The 16,331-nt window shown below is 38.6% G+C and overlaps 1 long non-coding RNA gene across 1 annotated transcript in view; it reads right to left on the reverse strand.

Annotated features, from left to right (window-relative positions):
- LOC139755806 (uncharacterized) overlaps positions 1 to 16,331 on the reverse strand; it is a 258,719-nt gene that overhangs the window by 126,653 nt on the left and 115,735 nt on the right. Inside the window, exon 2 of the long non-coding RNA XR_011714165.1 lies at positions 10,316 to 10,383. This is a non-coding gene — a long non-coding RNA (uncharacterized lncRNA). The remainder of the gene's footprint in view (positions 1 to 10,315; positions 10,384 to 16,331) is intronic.

The raw sequence follows: 16,331 nt of genomic DNA on the forward strand, positions 1-16,331 counted from the left end.
TGAAGGTGACAGTGGAGAGGAAAGATATACTGAGGTGATGGAGGACACGATCGTGATGCTGAAATGAAGACAAAAATGGTGTTCATGTTGAAGGAGATAGCGATGATAGTGATGGCGACGAAGACATTCAGAAACTGAAATAGTTAAGGAATTTCATCTTAACCTATGTCTTTAGCATGTATGATTGATTTTCTGCTATAGTATCATTGGTTACACATCTATTGATGCGATCACCTAGTGATTACCTGAAGGTACATTAGATACATAAGACGAATCCCAGAGAGACTATTGATCGATAACATTAGCATACGTAGTCGAATCAGAAGGTTAAACCAAAGTCAGAGAGTGAATGGGCAAAACCTAGAGGTAAAAGACTGTGAGCGCGATCAGTATAGCAGCGTGAGAAACAAAATGTTGATACATTTCTTAATATCATAGAGACAATAACTCTACATGAAGTTAATCTGTCCAAGCATCCTACCTAGGCCTTATCACTTCATCCTGGGGGAAAAAAGATGCAGTAACTACGTTTGTAGCCTATGTCCTCGGGACACACTTAACTGCTTCCTGTGGAAGCTGTGAGGTACGGCTTTTAATGATAGGAACACTGAGTCAAGTGATGATGTTGGAATGCCTTCACTTACAATCCTAGAAAGTTATAAATAAACGATAGTGAAGCCAAACATCTGCAGTACTGGTCATCCTGGGTTTTATCAGTGGAAGTATAATCTCATCAAAGAACTTCTCATGTCAAAGGCGTCTACGTTTCCTTGCCACTGAAAGTAGTGCAGCCTTGGCTGCAGGACCCTGTAGAACAGGTTCTGGATAACTTCAGGACTCTTTCATTGAAATTCGTCCAAGGGTAATTATATAATTGTGTGAGTGTGTGTGTGTGTGTGTGTGTGTGTGTGTGTGTGTGTGTGTGTGTGTTCATACATGCAACATGCGTATGAAGAATGATATAACTGTACACATTGCTAGTAGTCATAGTATGGAGGCCGTGAGACTAGTTAGTAACTATCATTATCTTTAATGACTGTTCTAATCCCTTTCAAGTGGTGGTGGTGGGAGGAGCAGTATTCTTGGCTGACTGGCTGCTGCTGGCCAGCCACCGTAACCTTCACCTGCAAGCTCCTACCGCCACATCATAACAACTGGCTCACTGTTGTTCGTAATGATCACAGTCATGTTTGTTATACTCTCGTTGCTTCACTCTCATTAATGTGTCCTTATCATAATTACTATTTCATTACTCTTATCACCGATATGAATGATGATACTCATCATTATGAGATTCTGTCATAATATATCACTGTTTTATCTGTCATCATAATGATTACTGGCGGTATCAGTAAGTATTTAATTTTCATCATTATTATGATTACCACAATCATCACCACGATGCAGAGCCTCAGAATGGGAGAAAGAGGAATGGATGATCATAGTGTGGAAGATGACTGCCTGAGTAACACCTGAAGGCCTGGGCTGCAGAGAGATACAAGTTTGTGGTGAGAAAGATTCTGATGATGATAGGGATTGTGATAGCAGGTAAAGATAACAGTAGAGTGAATTTGGTAGGTGGTATAAATAGAAGTAGTGACCGTGATAGGAGGTGAAGACAGCTATTTTACTATAAAAGACACGTCTTCTCTTTGTCTTTCATATAATTTCTTCAAAACTTCATGTCTACAAAGACCGTCAGCAATCCCCGTATAGTTTTTGAATTTACCAGCCAGTGATTTAATGATGGGTCAAATAACTTTCATGTCATTCTAATATTTCTGGAAAAGTATGAGTCCGGGGAGCAAGAGGGGGAAGCAAAACAGGGTTAAGAAAATGGGGATAACTTACGCTTATTCGCTCATTCTTTGGCCATTATCGTCATGATCATCAACCTATGATACAGGCAATTGAGGCCGGTGACCCTGCCAAAGCACCTACCTCTCCATCATCATCATCCTCACCTTCATCATCACCAAAGCATCAGCCAGCAAGACCAGCGTCCCACGAGACGACCACACTCATGCGTTGCATCATCATGACCATCAGAGAACACCGACCGATGGCTCGTATACCACCCTATCCCCTCGATCATCACCAACTCGCCGAAAAATACCAAGCCCGGAGCTCCGCAAGACAATAACCTTATAGCCTTCATTATCACCTCCTCACGTCACCTCCTCCACTACTACTATCTTCACTTCCTGTCACAGTCACTACTACTGTCTTCACCTCCTCTCACGGTCACTACTTCTATTTATACCACCTACCAAATTCACTCTACTGTTATCTTTACCTGCTATCACAATCCCTATCATCATCAGAATCTTTCTCAACACAAACTTGTATCTCTCTGCAGCCCAGGCCTTCAGGTGTTACTCAGGCAGTCATCTTCCACACTATGATCATCCAATCCTCTTTCTCCCATTCTGAGGCTCTGCATCGTGGTGATGATTGTGGTAATCATAATAATGATGAAAATTAAATACTTACTAATACCGCCAGTAGTCATTATGATGACAGATAAAACAGTGATATATTATGACAGCATTTCATAATGATGAGTATCATCATTCACATCGGTGATAAGAGTAATGAAATAGTAATAATGATAAGTACACATTAAAGAGAGTCAAGCAACGAAGGTATAATATATTGGTCCATTAAGTTGTATAAACATCCCCTAAATTACATCTACAAGCCTTCTCGGTTACTCTGATCCATTATGGGATATAAACTAATTTGTATATATCACTGAGTAAAGAAATAATCCACCTAAGCGTCTTGTGTCCTGATATACTGCATATATATGTATATATATCTATATATTATCCCTGGGGATAGGGGAGAAAGAATACTTCCCACGCATTCCCTGCGTGATGTAGAAGGCGACTAAAAGGGGAGGGAGCGGGAGGCTGGAAATCCTCCCCTCTCGTGTTTTTTTTAATTTTCCAAAAGAAGGAACAGAGAAGGGGGCCAGGTGAGGATATTCCCTCTGAGGCCCAGTCCTCTGTTCTTAACGCTACCTCGCTAACGCGGCAAATGGCGAATAGTATGAAAGAAAAGAAAAGAATATATATATATATATATATATATATATATATATATATATATATATATATATATATATATTTATATATATATGCAGTAGGTTTGATTCAACCATACATCTATATATCTTTGATACGACTAAAGAACAATACCTGATTGAGGCAAGATTTCCGAGAATTGACGTGATAGTGACGTACATACGGAAAAAGAAATATCTTGCCACTTTTTGTATGGAATGATACGATATCGCAGACCAACGATTTTGAGAAACACCCATCGGTCTAGCCTGACAATACCTGCCCTCTTATCGTGATAATATAATACATCGATTGCTACCGACATTTCCAGTAATTTGCCACAATGAACGTTATAATGATTACATATTTTGATAGTGGGCTATCATAAATATTAGGAAATATGTACCACAGTTACGCTTATCAACTCTACAACAACGTGAGTTGTATTGCTCATTTCGAAATTCATCGGATCCATCCGCGAAGATTCATTTATTCTACCATCTCTACCACAATGAGTTACAAACAAAGAACCAAACACGACCAGTGCTTAGAAATAAGACATTTATGTTCTGCTTTTCTCATTCCGAGTCTTGATATAGTGACTGGCGTAAGCCATGCCTGCGAAAGTAATTCTTCAGACAATGATGAAGTAGAAGCAGAGGATATTTTTTTTTTTTTTTTCATACTATTCGCCATTTCCCGCGTTTGCGAGGTAGCGTTAAGAACAGAGGACTGGGCCTTAGAGGGTAAATCCTCACCTGGCCCCCTTCTCTGTTCCTTCTTTTGGAAAATCAAAAAAAAACGAGAGGGGAGGATTTCCAGCCACCCGCTCCCTCCCCTTTTAGTCGCCTTCTACGACACGCAGGGAATACGTGGGAAGTATTCTTTCTCCCCTATCCCCTATATATATATATATATATATATATATATATATATATATATATATATATATATATATATATATATATATATATACATATATATATATATATATATATATATATATATATATATATATATATATATATATATATATATATATATATACGTTGAAATGTATAGGTATGTATATGTGCGTGTGTGGGCGCTTATGTATATACATGTGTGTGTGGGTGGGTTGGGCCATTTCCTCGTGTATTTCCTTGCGCTACCTCGCAAACGCGGGAGACGGCGGGTAAGATAAATATGAATATATATATATATATATATATATATATATATATATATGTTATAGGTTATATATATATATATATATATATATCATATATATATATATATATATATATATATATATATATATATATATATATATATATATATATATATATATATATATATATATATATATCATATCTGGTGTTCGTCTGACAGGTACGCGTAGACACCGACTAAGAATATTTTTGCTGAAAAAGAAAAAACTTCCAAATAAAAACTATGGAAAATGATTTTAAGCGTAATGATAAACACGATTTTTTTTTCCCCCGGGGTTAATAACAGCGTCGCTCGTATATGTCCGTCAAACATTTGGTGGCTTGCTTTTCTTTTTTAATATCGAAATGGAGGTGACCTAATTTGCATGTTTTTTGAACCTCATTTTGTTTCTTTCATCATTACCCTAAAACTAACATAAGCTTACCTAATGCATCGAAACCTAACCGCCCAACCTAATCAAAACTAACCTCACCTGATCTAATCTACACAATTAGCCAAATGTAACTTTAATACAACTATCTAACCTCATCTTTCACGATATCTCAAAAAATCACCCCTGCCTGAAACTCTGCCGACTGACGTCATGTATTGTAACATAACATACCACTATGGCAGCGTCCACGAGACTGCTCAGGGGACAGTGAAACTAAGTGAATGTAATGGTTATGAACACCATTAAGAAACGACACAAAAAGTCTCTATTTGCTCTGCACATATACAATATAGTTTTCTGTGGGTGGCAACACATTCCTTTATTAATTTTCTTATCTTGAGGATCAATAATTCATTATAGTATACCGCAAACTATATGTTCATCTCATTATCCTGATGATTTTAACGTTTTGCTCACTTACGTATCCTGTAAGTGATAGGAGAGAGCCATTTTGTGTATGTGTGTCGATTAATATATTCCTCTTTCACTAAACTGTGTTCACTTTATGAATTCATTCTTCCATTCGCATTACCGGCATATTTTCATTTCACCCTCGTTCTTTTAGAGAAATTCCTTTTTCTTTTCATATTTCCCTGAATGTATTATCAAGCCAGAGGTACAAGCACTTCAGATCTCTTTCGGGCCATTCGAGGTCAAGCACATAGGTCTAAATCTGGTTGTGGCGGTAGGTCTACAGTCGACCCGCCTGTTCATCATCCTTTAAGGGTTGGTCAGTAAGCTTAAGCTGGTGACTGAGTTTGGTAAAGTGTGTGGAAGAAGAAAGTTAAGAGTAAATGTGAATAAGAGCAAGGTTATTAGGTACAGTAGGGTTGAGGGTCAAGTCAACTGGGAGGTGAGTTTGAATGGAGAAAAACTGGAGGAAGTAAAGTGTTTTAGATATCTGGGAGTGGATCAGGCAGCGGATGGAACCATGGAAGCGGAAGTGGATCATAGGGTGGGGGAGGGGGCGAAAATTTTGGGAGCCTTGAAGAATGTGTGGAAGTTGAGAACATTATCTCGGAAAGCAAAAATGGGTATGTTTGAAGGAATAGTGGTTCCAACAATGTTGTATGGTTGCGAGGCGTGGGCTATGGATAGAGTTGTGCGCAGGAGGATGGATGTGCTGGAAATGAGATGTTTGAGGACAATGTGTGGTGTGAGGTGGTTTGATCGAGTAAGTAACGTAAGGGTAAGAGAGATGTGTGGAAATAAAAAGAGCGTGGTTGAGAGAGCAGAGGAGGGTGTTTTGAAATGGTTTGGGCACATGGAGAGAATGAGTGAGGAAAGATTGACCAAGAGGATATATGTGTCGGACGTGGAGGGAACGAGGAGAAGTGGGAGACCAAATTGGAGGTGGAAAGATGGAGTGAAAAAGATTTTGTGTGATCGGGGCCTGAACATGCAGGAGGGTGAAAGGAGGGCAAGGAATAGAGTGAATTGGATCGATGTGGTATACCGGGGTTGACGTGCTGTCAGTGGATTGAATCAGGGCATGTGAAGCGTCTGGGGTAAACCATGGAAAGCTGTGTAGGTATGTATATTTGCGTGTGTGGACGTATGTATATACATGTGTATGGGGGGGGGGGGGTTGGGCCATTTCTTTCGTCTGTTTCCTTGCGCTACCTCGCAAACGCGGGAGACAGCGACAAAGTATAATAAAAAAAAAATATAATATATATATATATATATATATATATATATATATATATATATATATATATATATATATATATATATATATATATATATATATGGACTCCGTTGTGCAGCGGTTAGCGTTCGTGACGCATTCACGGGCCACCCAGGGTCGGCAGTCTGTCCACAGTCAATCCAGCTGTTCATCCACCCCAAGGGGTTGCTTCATAAAATGAGTACCTGACTTTGAGTAAGATATATATATATATATATATATATATATATATATATATATATATATATATATATATATATATATATATATATATATATATATATATCTTTAATATTGAAATCATCTTCATTAGGGCATTCAGTTTCATATGCCATCTCAACTAACTTGAAAATAACTGTTGTTTTAAGTAAACGTAATACGTACATAGCCTGCAGTCACAACAGTTCCAATTCTTCCTTCTCCATAACTCAGGATTCAAAGTTTAGATCGTTCTTGGCACTCACGCAAAGAGGCGTCAACAAGCCGGAAAATATTGAAGAAATGCTGAAGGAACGTTTTGAAAATGCAATACGTGTTCTGTTGACATATATCTGGAGGAAAGGTCCAGGGAAATCTAGAGGAACGATTCCTGGCAGGCTTTCGTTTACCTGCAGTAGTTCATCTGGCAATAGGTTATGAGAAATGCCTTTGAAATGCAAGCAAGTTGATAATCAAACATCATTTTCATCTACCCTCTACAGCAGTATGACTGCCAAAGAACATCACCTTTGCTTGATATGTGTGACAATGTGACTACATGTATGAACGTGTATGGCAACATGATTTGATAAATGAATACCACTTCTGTTTTATATTTATGAAATCATGACAAACAAATTAACATTAATTCTGTTCATTAAGAGTAGAGTTTTGTTTATGATGAAGTGGCAACATGACTTTTGATGAAGGACCACCATTTTTGTTCACTATGAATGTGAACATAAATGTCACTGAAAAAAAAATAATCATCGGCTATCAATACTCCAAGTTACACTGTACAATAATGACAGGAGAAAGCAAAGGAGGCGGTGGTGTCCTGCTCTTTGTTAAAGCTCAATTAAAGCCCGTAGTATAAACTGTTGAAAGTACTGAGAATGTCGACTTCATTTTGAAGAAATTAATCAAAGACTTCGTAAGAAAATGATAGTAGTACTAGTTTATAGCCTCCCCCCCACCACACACACACACACACACACACACACACACACACACACACACACACACCAGAGGGAGATAAAAGATTTTCAGGTCAGTTAGCATAAATTTGTGATGAACAAGATTCTATCATAGTAGCTTTCAAGATACCGGTATCTAAATGAGGAGAATCCTTTCCTCTTAGCTTCGGGCGTGAACTCTACCTAAATCAGTTTCATAAAGCCCTGATCCAATTAGTTAAGAAACCTCTTCGCGACGAGAATATATTAGGTTTAGTCCTAACCATAAATGAGGTTCTCGTTAATAATGCTGAAGTTGGGGAGAAGTTTGGTACAGGTGATCACCGACATTACTTTTAAAGTCGCTTTCAACACTGCATCTAATGTTGCTTGACATGAAGGTCACGAAAAAGTACCCGATTTTAAACATACAAATTCTAATGATCTTCGCATTGCTCTTGAAAAACCAACCTGGCATGATATGGTCAATGAAAATTGTGTAAACGTTGCTTGGAGAATACTTTCAGGAAAACCTTCAAAGCAGCAGAGGGAACATACGTGTCAGTGCGTGGTAGACGGTCTATTTCTAAAACGAAGCCAAGGTGGTGAATGATAAGATAAAGAAAAAAGTGCCTGTTGCTTATGAGAGCATAAGAAACAAAGGAATCCAGTCACCAACATGATAGAATAACTTACGTAAATTGGCATATTGAAAGTAAGAGAGCTACACGACAAAGTAAACGTTAATATAGAACGTATATTTCTGAGTTTCTTTTCTTACGAAAGAAACAATGAAGGAGCTTTCCAGTTATGTTGGAAGCAAGAGCGTTATTACCCAGGCAATAAATCATTGATTACGGAAACCATGGTTTGGTTGAAGACGACGAAGCCATGGCAAAGATATGAAATTATTTTTTTCTATCTGTATTTACGATCGAACTTACACCTCTATCCCGAATCCAGTTTCATTGATAAGAGATGGAAACATTCCTCAACAAACTATAGTAAAAGCAGAAGGCATACTTTGAGCAATAAACTAAATGAAAATAATAAAATGGCAGAACCTGATAGATTTTATCTTACATAAAAGAAAGAGGTTAAAAATGAAATGGCTCAAGCCTTTGACTGCCCTTGTCAGTTAGTCATTTGCTACGGGAAAAGTTGCAGATAACTGGAAGTTTGCCAATGTAAAACCGATATTAAAATATCTTGAAGAGTCATTGCCTGGAAATTATTGTCCTCTTAGCTTAACTCGTGATGTTCGTAAACTTATGGAAACTATCATTCGAGATAGAACTGTAAACCATTCAGAGGACCACCACTTGATAAACAATTTTCAGCGTGGTCTTCGACAAAATTATTCATATCTGACAAATCTGCCTCATATCTTTTGTGACCTAATCCTCATGTATGACGGAAAAGGAAAGCAGATGATGTTATCTATCAAGGTTTTCCTGAGAAAAAACTTTCGAAAAAGTTTCGCATCACGGATTACTAGCAAAAACTAAGTCATATGGCATTAAAAAGGCTGTACTTCACTGGATAGAAAATTGATTCACAAGCCGTAAACAAAGAGATGTGATCAATGGTCAATCCTGATAGTTCTCACACTTAACAAAGATCAGTCTTGGGACAGATTTTCCTTTTCGTATATATCAATGATATCGATAATAGGGCTGCATTGCAAGATATCAAAATTCTCCGATGATACAAAGCAGGAAAATAGATCCACAAATGAAACTGAACGTCTACAGCGCCATAGGCAAACTGATGAACTGGCCTTACAAGAGGAAAATGAATTTTTAAATCGATACGTGTTAAAATTTTACAGATGGTAGTAAATACGAAAAGGTAAGCAATAGTTTAAATTAGATTCAACTGCAAAAAGCGGATAATAAATAAGATTTGGTTATAATAATCTTTGGTCCTGAAAGCAAGTAAGAAGTTTACAGTCAGCAGCAGTGAAAAGAGCAAACAAAATTCTTGGATTCATAGATAGGGGCAATGAAATTTAAGTCCAGGGAAATCATAAGTTACTCTTAACAATTCATGGTTCGTCCAAATCTTGATTATTGTGTTCAGTTCTGTTTACAATCCCTAAATTGAGACAGACAGAATGTAGAGAGTACAGCAGCGTCGAGAAACCAAGATTATTCCCATGCTGATAAACAAATCCTACAAAATCTTATCAAATGCTTGGAAACTATTCTGCCTTGAGAAAATATTAAGATGTGATCTAATACAAGTATTGATAATGATCTAAAGGCTTTGATAATCTTAATATATGAAGTTACTTAAGACTTGATTTATCTGATCTAATACAAGTGTTGATAATGATCTAAAGGCTTTGATAATCTTAATATATCAAGGTACTTAAGACTTAATTCATCTGATCTTATTCGTAGCAAGCGTTTTACTTCTAATGAGGCGAACTACTTTTCTTCAGCAGCATTATCAACATATGGAATGATATACCAGTCACATTGGTTGAAAGCAGAAACGTAACTTGTTTAACAATAGACTTGATAAAAACTTCACTTCAAGTGAACGACTTTCCTTATTACCCTCTTCGTCGTCACAATGACATTTTGCAGAATATTCTCCTTGAATTATGTGTATGCCTTCTAACTCTTACCTCACCAATCTGAGTTCCTGATATCTTCCACTATCACAACTAGACCCAATTATCTGTTGCTATTTGAACCCCTCCGTATTCCTTTGTAAAATACTAAACGAATAATGTTATGACTGTACTTACCGAAGAGCACTGCGCAGACGAATGTGTGATGAACGGTTCCCCTCGAATACCTTCCTCTCTCTCATTCTCTGCAAGATGAAACGGAAAAGCGACTTAGTACTGTGAAAGACAGAGCCCAAACAGGTTCCTCATAACTGACACTACGTACTTTTAGAAGCATGAAAGCTACATCAGTAGAATAATATTTGTCGACATTGAATGATAAGATAGAAGCCAACACAGCCTCTGCAGAGCTCGGGTGTTGTCGGCTCTATTAGTATAAAGCATTGAAGAAAAGTTAGGTTAGGCCACAGTGAGAGACTTGGGAACATGATGAATGGGCCGGGCAATTAAGACAGTACTTAATGCTCTAGATATTCAATTCAGGAAGCCAAACTCTACACATACGAATCAAACGGGGTCTGCACCGGTAAAATCCCATCAGGTTCACACAACCAGCAGATGGCACTTTAAAGAACCTAACCGTACAAGAAGGTATATGACACGAATATAGTGCGTATGAACACGCACTTTCGTAGAACGTGCAACCTTCCAACAGCAAGGCTGGAACTCGCCTACCACGCATAAGGTCCCGGGTTCGAGCTTGGTTGTTGGAGGTTTACTAAGCGAGGAAATTCCCTCTAGGGCTCAGTTATCTGTTCTTAACGTTACCTCGCTAATGCGGAAAGTGGCGAATAGTCTAGAGATTATGCTCTGTCTTGCTTGAACACACAAGTAGAAACACTAGGTTTCTGGTGTCTTTGTCATTTAACCTCCATGTGTTCGAGGTGGCCGGACGCCATACCCAGGGGTTGAATTCGACCCGCGGTGTACATATACCATTGTCCCTCCATCGACATATTCATCTGTCTTCAGGAGACTAGCCAGAGACTTAACGGGACAGAGCAAAAAATTATGAAGGGTACAGGGTAAACTTCATCACAGTCAACAACTGTTCATCCTCCCGTGAGGGATAGTCTATGATATGGATACATGGCTTATGCCAATATATATATATATATAGGGGATAGGGGAGAAAGAATACTTCCCACGTATTCCCTGCGTGTCGTAGAAGGCGACTAAAAGGGGAGGGAGCGGGGGGCTGGAAATCCTCCCCTCACATTATTTTTTTTTTTTTTTTAATTTTCCAAAAGAAGGAACAGAGAAGGGGGCCAGGTGAGGATATTCCCTCAAAGGCCCTGTCCTCTGTTCTTAACGCTACCTCGCTAACGGGGGAAATGGCGAATAGTTTGAAAGAAAAAGAAAGAAAAAAAAAAAAAAAATATATATATATATATATATATATATATATATATATATATATATATATATATATATATATATATATATATATATATATATATATATATATATATTGCTATTGAGATGACATTGATTAAGGTATTCAGTTTTCCGTGCCATCTCAGCTAATTTAAAAAAAAAAAACGTTAAATAAGCGTAATACGTACATAGCCTGCAGTCACAACAGTTCCAATTCTTCCTTCTCCATAACTCAGGACTCGAAGTTTAGATCGTTCTTGGCACTCACGCAAAGAGGCGTCAACAAGCCGGAAAATATTGAAGAAATGCTGAAGGAACGTTTTGAAAATGCAATACGCGTTCTGTTGGCATATATCTGGAGGAAAGGTCCAGGGAAATCTAGAGGAACGATTCCTGGCAGGCTTTCGTTTATCTGCAGTAGTTTCTCTCACAATAGGTTAGTCGAAATGCCATTGAAATACATGCAAGCTAATAATAGTACACTAGTTCTATTTACCGTCTATGGCATTATCACATTACAAGGGGACATCACGGTTGCTCGATATATGTGTAAATGTGACTTTATATGTATAAACGTAAATGTTAATATGACTTGATAAGTGAATAACAGTTCTACGTTTAATGAGAACATATCTATCAAATGAACTTTGATATTGTTCATGAGGTGTGGCAACATGACTGTTTATGATTGGACACCAGTTTTGTTCAATGTGTACGTCAGCATAAATGTCACCTAGAAACTACCACATTCTTGCCTAAATGAATATGACAGGACTTACAGTAGAGCAGTGAGCAGGGTAATGGACAGTAATTGTTCTCTTCGAATCAACCTTCTCTCTCTCTCTCTCTCTCTCTCTCTCTCTCTCTCTCTCTCTCTCTCTCTCTCTCTCTCTCTCTCTAGATGAAACGCAAAAAGGAACCAGCATTATGAAAGCCCAAGTACATACGTAACTCAGAACTGGAACTACGTACAGAAAAGTGGAAAGTTTTACTACTAGAATAATACTAGTTGACCATTTAACCATATAATTGATGGGAGATCGCAAAGTCTCTAGAAAGCTTGGTTGTTGTCAGCTCCATTGGTATAGACTATTAAAGAAAAGTTAGGATATGCCGCAGTGCGAGACTTGGACACAAGAGAAATGGGCCAGGCAATTTTGGATGGCACATATAGCTCTGAATATTCAGTTCAGGGAAGCAAACTGCGCATTCACAAATCAAAAAGTGGGTGGAGCGGAGGGGATTCTAAAATATTATGCTATAGTTTGAAATATATATATATATATATATATATATATATATATATATATATATATATATATATTTTTTTTTTTTTTTTTTTTTTTTTATACTTTGTCGCTGTCTCCCGCGTTTGCGAGGTAGCGCAAGGAAACAGACGAAAGAAATGGCCCAACCCCCCCCCCCATACACATGCACATACACACATCCAGACACGCAAATATACATACCTACACAGCTTTCCATGGTTTACCCCAGACGCTTCACATGCCTTGCTTCAATCCACTGACAGCACGTCAACCCCTGTATACCACATGACTCCATTTCACTCTATTTCTTGCCCTCCTTTCACCCTCCTGCATGTTCAGGCCCCGATCACACAAAATCTTTTTCACTCCATCTTTCCACCTCCAATTTGGTCTCCCTCTTCTCCTCGTTCCCTCCACCTCCGACACATATATCCTCTTGGTCAATCTCTCCTCACTCATTCTCTCCATGTGCCCAAACCATTTCAAAACACCCTCTTCTGCTCTCTCGACCACGCTCTTTTTATTTCCACACATCTCTCTTACCCTTACGTTACTTACTCGATCAAACCACCTCACACCACACATTGTCCTCAAACATCTCATTTCCAGCACATCCATCCTCCTGCGCACATCTCTATCCATAGCCCACGCCTCGCAACCATACAGCATTGTTGGAACCACTATTCCCTCAAACATACCCATTTTTGCTTTCCGAGATAATGTTCTCGACTTCCACACATTTTTCAAGGCTCCCAAAATTTTCGCCCCCTCCCCCACCCTATGATCCACTTCCGCTTCCATGGTTCCATCCGCTGACAGATCCACTCCCAGATATCTAAAACACTTCACTTCCTCCAGTTTTTCTCCATTCAAACTCACCTCCCAATTGACTTGACCCTCACCCCTACTGTACCTAATAACCTTGCTCTTATTCACATTTACTCTCAACTTTCTTCTTCCACACACTTTACCAAACTCAGTCACCAGCTTCTGCAGTTTCTCACATGAATCAGCCACCAGCGCTGTATCATCAGCGAACAACAATTGACTCACTTCCCAAGCTCTCTCATCCCCAACAGACTTCATACTTGCCCCTCTTTCCAGGACTCTTGCATTTACCTCCTTTACAACCCCATCCATAAACAAATTAAACAACCATGGAGACATCACACACCCCTGCCGCAAACCTACATTCACTGAGAACCAATCACTTTCCTCTCTTCCTACACGTACACATGCCTTACATCCTCGATAAAAACTTTTCACTGCTTCTAACAACTTGCCTCCCACACCATATATTCTTAATACCTTCCACAGAGCATCTCTATCAACTCTATCATATGCCTTCTCCAGATCCATAAATGCTACATACAAATCCATTTGCTTTTCTAAGTATTTCTCACATACATTCTTCAAAGCAAACACCTGATCCACACATCCTCTACCACTTCTGAAACCGCACTGCTCTTCCCCAATCTGATGCTCTGTACATGCCTTCACCCTCTCAATCAATACCCTCCCATATAATTTACCAGGAATACTCAACAAACTTATACCTCTGTAATTTGAGCACTCACTCTTATCCCCTTTGCCTTTGTACAATGGCACTATGCACGCATTCCGCCAATCCTCAGGCACCTCACCATGAGTCATACATACATTAAATAACCTTACCAACCAGTCAACAATACAGTCACCCCCTTTCTTAATAAATTCCACTGCAATACCATCCAAAAGTTGATGGAGAGAGGTGGGTGATATATATATATATATATATATATATATATATATATATATATATATAAGTACACAAGTAACAAGTGTACATAATATGCAGGTAAAACGAAAGGAAAAAGGAAGATATGAGGAGTCAAGCGCCTCTGTACAAGTGTACATTGTCGGGACTTGAGTACAGATGAATAAAACCGAAATATGATATACAGCTACAACCGGGCGGAGGCCAGTGAATGAATGGAGAAACAGGTGAAGGGATTAGGGCACAGGTCACCCTCGACGACCTCACCTCTCTCATGTTACAAACTGAGGCAAACCCATGCTCTGGAACCTCTCAAGATACAACACTGAGTCTGTAATTTGAGAAAAGCGAGGTCTTCGAGGGTGACATGTACCCTAATACTATCGCTTGTTTCTTAATTCACTCGCCGGCCGCGCCCAGTGACGTCTAGTATATGATGTTTTGGTTCTCTATCTGTACTCAGCCCTGACGATGTACTTGTACGAAAGCGCTCAACTGTTCTTGTGGTTTTAGCGCCACCTCGCTGACACAGGGGGTGGCAATGCTGTTTCCTATGAGGCGGATTAGCGCCGAGAATGGTGAAGGCAAGCAAGTATGAATAAGTACATGTGCATGTATGTTTATGTATATGTACGTATATGCATGTATGTGTGTATTATATGTATGTATATGTGAGTGTATGTGAGTGTATGTATATATGTGTATATCTGAGTGGATGGGTCTTCCTTCGTCTGTTTCCTGACGCTAACTCGCTGACACATAAAAAGGATAACTGTATATATCATCCCTGGGGATAGGGGATTAAGAATACTTCCCACGTATTGCCTGCGTGTCGCAGAAGGCGACTAAAAGGGGAGGGAGCGGGGGGCTGGAAATCCTCCCCTCTCGTTTGTTTTTTTTTTTTTTCCAAAAGAAGGAACAGAGGGGGCCAGGTGAGGATATTCCAAAAAAGGCCCAGTCCTCTGTTCCCAACGCTACCTCGCTAACGCGGGAAATGGCGAATAGTTTAAAAGAAAAAAAAAGATATATATATATATATATATATATATATATATATATATATATATATATATTCTTTCTTTTCTTTTAAACTATTTGCCATTTCCCGCGTTGGCGAGGTAGCGTTAAGAACAGAGGACTGGGCCTTTTTTGGAATATCCTCACCTGGCCCCCTCTGTTCCTTCTTTACCTCGCTAACGCGGGAAATGGCGAATAGTTTAAAAGAAAAAAAAAGATATATATATATATATATATATATATATATATATATATATATATATATATATATATATATATATATATATATATATATTCTTTCTTTTCTTTTAAACTATTTGCCATTTCCCGCGTTGGCGAGGTAGCGTTAAGAACAGAGGACTGGGCCTTTTTTGGAATATCCTCACCTGGCCCCCTCTGTTCCTTCTTTTGGGAAAAAAAAAAAAAAAAAACGAGAGGGGAGGATTTCCAGCCCCCCGCTCCCTCCCCTTTTAGTCGCCTTCTACGACACGCAGGGAATACGTGGGAAGTATTCTTAATCCCCTATCCCCAGGGATAATATATATATATATATATATATATATATATATATATATATATATATATATATATAGTTGGTGACTGTGTTTGGTGAAGTGTGTGAAAGAAGAAAGCTGGGAGTAAATGTGAATAAGAACAAGGCTATTAGGTTGAGGGACAAGTCCATTGGGAGGTAAATTTGAATGGAGAAATACTG

The sequence above is a fragment of the Panulirus ornatus genome, chromosome 20, assembly GCF_036320965.1.
Source record: "Panulirus ornatus isolate Po-2019 chromosome 20, ASM3632096v1, whole genome shotgun sequence".
Taxonomy (NCBI): Eukaryota; Metazoa; Arthropoda; class Malacostraca; order Decapoda; family Palinuridae; genus Panulirus; species Panulirus ornatus.